Here is a 7,837-nt window from a genome sequence, read left to right on the forward strand (position 1 = left end):
TATGATATTTAGTTCCTAATTAACTTTTATAAGAAAAATAAAAAGATAATAAGGAGTTAAAGACAGATATTGAATCTGGTTTCACAATGCTAGATAACATAATACAATAAATTATAATATATGGCTAGATGGCATTTCATATATATTTTACTTGTCTGAAATATTTTGCAAATTCCACATTTTAGTATTTTATAATTACATATTTATTGTATTAATATATAAAATATATGCTATCCTTTATTATGTGCTTACTCTATAATGTTTAATACATGATATTTTAAATATTGGTATAATATACCATATTATGTACTATAAGTGTATATTATGTATGTCTTAGTTATTTTTCTCATTGCTGAAACAAAATACCTGACACCCAAAGTTGAAGGAAGATAGGTTTATTTAGCTTACAGGTTGTAGAGGTTTCAGTCCATAATTGGCTGGCTCCAAAGCAGGGTGACATGGTAGACAGGCATCATAGAGGAGAAATAGTTCATGGCAGGCAGAAGGTAGCACAACAAGCAAAGGATAACCATAGCTGTTTCTATCCCTTATATCTTATCTAGGCTACTTAGAATGGGGAGCACTCACATCTTTAATCCTAGTGTCCACGATCCTAGCATTGCACCATGAATCAATCCCAGCATCATACACTCTAGATACAGCCACCTCTAAAAAAGCCCCACCTATGACAGTATGAGATTTTGGGAGGACATCTAGACACAAGCCATAACAATGCATGACATATAATATTAACCAGAAGCTCAAAATTTAAAACTATTTTTAAGTTTTACATATTTTCTGAACCTGATAAATTCAATATCATTACAAATGGAAATATCTAATGTATTAGGTATTAAAATCTTTTACCATTCTTTTTCTTTTATAAGGAGATAACATAATTTTATTAATTTATCTTTACTTGGAAATAATCTCCTGATTACAAAGTTACAAGATTAATTCAAATACTTTCCCCACACCATTAACCTAGATACACATATCATCACCGGTTTACTTTATTGCTTGCTTTATCTCCTTACACACTTCATCTGAACAATTTGAAAATAAGCTAACATATCTGGATTCTGTTTTTTTGCAAAGTCTCCGCTTTGCATCAAATTTCCTTCTACCGCTATCCCTGATTGAGTGGCGATTATTAATAGCTAGAGTGTTGGAAAAAATATTAAGACACCTGACAAATCTGTAGATATCCATGACTCTAGATATTGTGAGAATTGTAATTAAATAAAAAAGTAACTGGCTAAAGGGAAGGTAATACACTACTAATGCAGCATCGTCTGTATGCTAAACTCTTTTCACAAATGGTACATATAATTATCTGTACTAATTACATCATTATAAACAAGAAGGCTGCCACCTGCCCAGTGAAAAAACACATAGGGGCTTATAATGAAGCCAACAGGAAATAGACAATAGTTAATGGTAGTTAGTGCTCTGCAGAAAACCAGAACCCATAAGACATAGATAGATACATATAAGAAGGACTTTACTAGAGAAATTGGCTTACTTGATTATGAAAGCTGAGATGTCTCATGATAGGCTGTCTGCAAGCTGGAGAACCATGGAAGTTGATAACATGGTTCTGTATAATTCTGAAGTAAGAACCAAGAGTCCATGGTGTGTCTCTCTTTCCAAAGCTGAAGGCCCAAGAGTGTGGGGTTAGAGAAGTGTTGCTTGTGTGATTCTCAGAGACCCAAGTCTAGACAATCTGTAGTTCTGATATACAAGAATGGAGGAAGAAGAATACCCACATTCTAGAAGAGAGAGCAAGAATTCATCCTTCAAGGCTGGGGATTTAGCTCAGTGGTGCTGCCACCTGCAAGGTCCTGAGTTCGATCTCTAGTACCAAAAAAAAAAAAAAGAAGAAGATGAAGACTCATTCTTGTAATTTTGCTCTGTTTGGTCCCACAGCCAATTGGATGGTGCCTGCCCACACTAAGGACAGAATGTCCCCACTCAGCCCACATATCAATCTCTTCTGAAAACAATCTCATAGACACACCATGGCAGCCCAACCATTCTGAGACCCCAGACCAACTAGATTTCCCTATTAGTGGAAGATAACTGTCTTAGTCCCTAAGGAAGCATTGAGAATAATTAATGCAATGATTGAAGGTAAGTAAATAAATGTTTTACCAGGCTTTTGAGTGTCCTTGATTCAGTCAATTTGATACCCAGAATCAACCAGCACAGAAGGCAGCTAAAGGAAATGTGGTTAATGAATGAAACGAGATACTGGAGTTAAAAATATCAGCTACAGAGTGATTGTACTAACCTGAGAAAAAAATACCAGGATTAACTTTAAGCAGTCATAATAATGATAAAAGAAAAAGGAGAAGATTGGTAAGACACTTCAGATAGAAAAATGCTTTCCATGCAACAAAATGAGAAAGAATGAGGAACAAAAAATGATTTGAGCCTCTGGGGTTGAAAGAATAAAGTAGTGGTTTCTATTCACATCACATGCCATAGTTTATAAACCCTTCCATATATACTAAATTCCATTGTTTTAATAACCTTGTGATAAATTAATAAGTATTAAAAAGCAAATAAAGTTTATACAGTAATTTACTGACCAATCTTAAATAATTTATTTGAAAATATGTATGCATACCATTCTGTCTTTTTTCCTTTTTTTTTCCACCATTAAGTTTATTGGTACATTTTAGGTATAAAATACATTTTCATACATCACTGGAATCTTGTACCATTACATGACTATCTTGGTTCTTATTTTTTCCCCTTCCCCTAACCCCCCTTTACCCACTCCACTCTTCCTTATTTGCAAAGATTTTGCATCCATTTTTTTCCTATTCTCATATTTTTTCTTTTCCCTTATTTCCTTTCTCCTACCCCTCCCACTTCCCTTGGTCCTGTAGACCTTTACTTCCTATTACACAATATCAATTACACTTTTTTAAAATTAAAATATCAAGACCTAGGAGACATACCACAGACTTGACAGAATTTGAAGGGATATAGAAAGCATATTTCAAAAATCTGTTTTGAAATAAATTTGACAACTTCTAAGAAGTACCTTGGAAGACAAATTAATGAAATTAACTCTGGAGGAAATATAAAATTTAAACAGCACCTATTAAAGAAAGTATATTCCTAGCTTGAAAACCTACCTATATGACAACAACAGGCTCATATACATTTTAACTGATAAATTATATCAAACATTTAAAGCAGAAAAAAAAAGGAACACTTCCTTTCATTTTTTTTCATTTTAGAAAATCAACATTGTGCTAATCCTAAAGCTGGATAAAGATAATAGAAGAAAAAAGTATGAACATAGATAGAAATTTGTTTAGCAAAACAAAATATTAGAAGTCAGATCTGGCAGGATGTAGAAAGTGGTTTTATTATAGGGATGGCAGTGTTGGTTCAGCATTGGAAGATCCACCCCCAAAAGTCATCGTTTTAACAGAGGAAAGGAAAAAGCCATATGATCCTGTCACTAGTTGGAGAAAAAGTACTGGACTCAATTCCACAGCTGTTCATGGTAAAAGCTATCAGGAGAGTAGAAGTAGAACAGAACCTTCTCAACAGATTAAAGACATGCACTCCATACTTCGAGTGAGAATGCCTTATATGAATGGAAAAGATCCAATGCTTTCTCCTTAAGGTGGGGAACAAGGGCAGATATGCTTACTCTTCATCTGTCCATTAAACTTTGAAACCTAGGCCCAAACCAAAATAGTCTGGCAATAAAATGACACAATTAGGATAGGAATGGCAAGGTAGAAGCAAAATCTTTATATGTAGATGGAATGATCATCTGCAGAGAAAGTACTAAGAAATCTCTAGAAGCCCCTAGAACTTGTATTTCAATTTAGCAGGATTAGAAAACACAAGGTATATATAAAAGTTCAGGTCTATGCGTACTTGCTATAAATGAATAATTGTATATTGAAATTTAAAAGTTATGTAGGAGTACAAAGGACCTAGAAAAGTAAAAAGAAAAAAACAGAACAAAACAAAAAAAACAAAACAAAAAAGAAGCAGTGTTGGAAGACATTTAGTACCTAATTTTAAGACTTCCTCTAAAGCTACAGTAATCAAGGCAGTGTTGGTATAAGGAAAGACATATAGATCATTGGAATAAAACAGAGAATCTAGAAATAGAACCACACATATATGGTCCACTGAGTTTTGAAAGATTATTTAACATTAGCATTTTATAGAATATAAACTCAATTCAAGAGCCAAGGAAGAGATAGTGTTTTCAGCAAACAGCACTAGAACACCTGGTTTCCATTTATAAAAAACTAATCTCAACCCTTTATTTCCATACATAAAAATAATTTGAAGGGATCTATGAACCTAAATATAAAAGCCTAAAAGTATACAACTTTAAGAAGAAATTATAAGGGAAAATGTTTACTAATTTAGGGTAGGCAAGAACTTCCTAGGATACAAAAAACATGGTGTATAAAAGAAAAAACTTGGTAAATGAGATTCCATCAAAATTTAGAACTTTGAATGACATCATTAAAATGAAAAGTAGTCCTTAAACAGACCATATTTACAATGCATATAATCTATGACCAGATTATATAAAGAACTCTTACAGCTCATTAATAGACAACCCAATTAAAAAAGTAGACAGAAGAAGATGGTAGCCAGTATAGCACAAGGAAAGGTGTGAACTCTAGAATCAGAAAAATACTAATCAGTACAATAACAAGATTGAATTATACACTCATTAGGGAGATGAATTTAAAAAGTTTTTAAAGCCTTGTCATGAGTTTTTCTTTTTGTTGGATTCTCTCTCTTTGCATTTAATTTGTCACGCCTAATGGATTCATTCTTCTGGGCTTCCTGGGGTTGTGATCCTCATTGTCTTTTCCTAGGATATTGTCTAAAATTTTTTGTAGTGGTGGTTTAGTATTCATGAAGTTCCTGAGGTTCTCTTTATCACAAAAGTATCTTATTTCTCCATCAATTTTGAAAGATAGTTTTGCAGGGTACATCAATCTAGGTTGGAGGCTGTTTTCCTTTAGGGCTTGAAATACATCAATCCAAATGCTTTTTGCCTTGAGGGTTTGCACTGAGAAGTCGGCTGTGATTCTGATGAGCTTTCCTTTGTATGTGATTTGTTTCTTTTCTCTCACTGCTTGTAGAATTTTGTTCTTCTGTTGGATTTCTGGAATCCTAATTATTATATGCCTATGTGTAGATTTTTTTTGATCAAGGCTAGCTGGAGTCCTATATCCCTCACTTATCTGTATGTCAAGTTATTTTCTCCTCCTTGGGAAGTTTTCTGCCATCACTTCTGTGAACAGTTTTTTTATGTCATCTGGACTCTCTCCTGTTTCTTCATTGACTCCAATCAGTCTTATGCTATTCTTCTTTGCATTGTCTAGCAGCTGCTGGATTGCTTTCTTTCTTTTTCCCAGATCCTCTTTAGTTGCCAGTTCAGAGAGTCCAGGTGGTTATCAGATTGTTCCATTTCGTTTCCCTTTGGGGTTGCTGTAGGTGATCTGGAAGTCTGTTTTTGAGGCTTATTTACATGTCTTCTCATTTCCATGGCAGGGCGGGTGCTTCTGGCACTCGCATGGCTCACCTTCTCTGCCCTAGGAGCATGGAATGGCAGCAGGGGGAGCCTCCTTCCAGGTGCTGGGACTGGGTCACCTTATCTCTCTTTTTTCCTTTATACAATAGAAGCTGACTTGTGTCTGCTACTTCAAAGATATATATATATATAAATAATTTTTTTTTTTTTAGTTCTCCCTGTGTTACCAGGTAAGTAGACTTTCGCCATAGCTTATACAGCAGGCATATGTATAAAGGGTTGCCTCTGTGTTTTTGAAAACTGAGTTAGATAGTACATCTCAAGCTTTAATGTGCATAAGAATCATTTGAGGATCCTGATACAATGAAGGTTCTGATTCAGTGGGTCTTGAATGGTATCTGAAATTTTGTATTTCTAACAGGAGATGTCAATGTTGCTAGTTCATAAGATACATTCCATTTGGGAAGAATGTAATAATAAAATCACATGCATATGTGTTCTCACACACACACACACACACACACACACACACACCAACAGAAACACACACACCCCAAAGTATCCTTTTAGGTGTGCCATTCTGATACAGTAGTAGTGTATCTGATTTCAATTTTTAAGTTCCAACCATTTTCTCATAGGTTTCATGGTACTGCCAATTGTATACGTATTTCTTTTCAGGATTACAACTGCATTCCACTTCTGTCTTTGTTGGCAATCAGTCCTAAAGGTTTTAAAACATGTCAGTGGTCTTTTTCAAGAAGAGCTTTCATAAAGAACCACCTCATTGTCAGTTGTTCATTAATAGTTCTTTTACTGACAACTTGGATGCATGCCTCTTAATTTTGCAAGTATTTTAAAATTAAAATTATTTTCCAAGCATTTCACATACTTTTTCTGGTAATGATGTCTGCTTGGAAGGAGAATTCTTAACTATCCTCCCACAGGTCTTTTCTCTTACAATTCCATAACCCTGTGGGTTTCCTTAATAGTCTGAAATTCCATAATATAATCCATGTGTGTTGAAAAACATCTGAAGTCACTGATATGCCTCAGGGTCTCAAGATTAAGCAATTTTCAGATCTGCCTTTATGTAATTAGGCTTGAAGAGGTGATCTCCTATTTAGGTCCATCTTTTAAATTTTCTTTTTTTTTTCTTTCTTTTCTTTCATTGCTTCTTAGAGGAAATCCATTATAGTCTGGAGATGTTTCACAAGGATCATATTTTCATCAATATGGAAATCCCCCAACTAAAACTCCAAGAGGTGGACAATATGTCTTTGTGTACATGACAAAGAAAGTAATCTTGAATGCAATGATTTTCATGAGGATCTAACTTAGCAACTCTTTAGAGAGAAAAGCTCATGCCTGCTGTTCAGTCATTGAAAGCCATTCAGGTCTCTGTATGCTGGGTAGCTGATGGAGATAGGCAGAACATATACACTTAGGCTGACACTAATTTATTGAAAAGTCCAATGATCATAGAACAGACCCATTAATCTTCATATACAATTGAAGATTCTTTAATATTACATTTTTGAGATTCATTCAGCTACCATGAATAGTTTTGGAAGGGCTGAGACCCTAGTTGGACAGCTCCAGTTAAAAAATATGCAACTGTGAGCAACCATGTGCATTTTCTTCAGTTGCTATAATATTTCGTATTATTCCTCCTCATCTCCTTCTTGCCTTGTCAACTTCACTGTGTAAACTAATTCCTTGTTTAAAGCTTTCAGTATTGGAACTTGAGCTCTGCTAAAATGATTTCACTTTAGTTGGATGCTTTATGCTTGTCCAAATATGGCAAAACCTAAGCTCTGAAATCTATTATTGCTATCCAAGTGTGTGTCTCATCAATGTATTTTGAACATCAGGGTCATTTTGGTTTCAAACACCTTACTGCCCTCTGAAGGAATTTGTTAACATCTGACTCACTACAGAACACACACCTTTTCCTTCCATTTTTAAATACACCAATGAAGAATTTAAAAGTATGCTTTAGGCAACACATAGTGCTGTGATCTGAGACTAAATACTAGATAACTTGGTTCCCAGTCCAGCGTGCCACATGATCATCATTCCTGATGACTATGAATTTACATAGTACTTCTGCTGAAATATGCAGAAGACAATCCCATTTTTAAACAGAACAAATCAGTCCATGCTAAATTTCTACATTGAATTGTAGTGTGTCTTCGAGGGTATCTATTGCACCTTACTATAAATGGTCCACATTCTGTTAATATTGTGACACATATCAGTTTTGAGGGTCTTTTCAATTAGATTACACTAGCATTTACA

This window comes from Heterocephalus glaber, unplaced genomic scaffold (genome assembly GCF_053883595.1).
Source record: "Heterocephalus glaber isolate CG9 unplaced genomic scaffold, H.glaber_assembly_v1.0 deba00001553, whole genome shotgun sequence".
In the NCBI taxonomy this organism is placed as follows: domain Eukaryota; kingdom Metazoa; phylum Chordata; class Mammalia; order Rodentia; family Bathyergidae; genus Heterocephalus; species Heterocephalus glaber.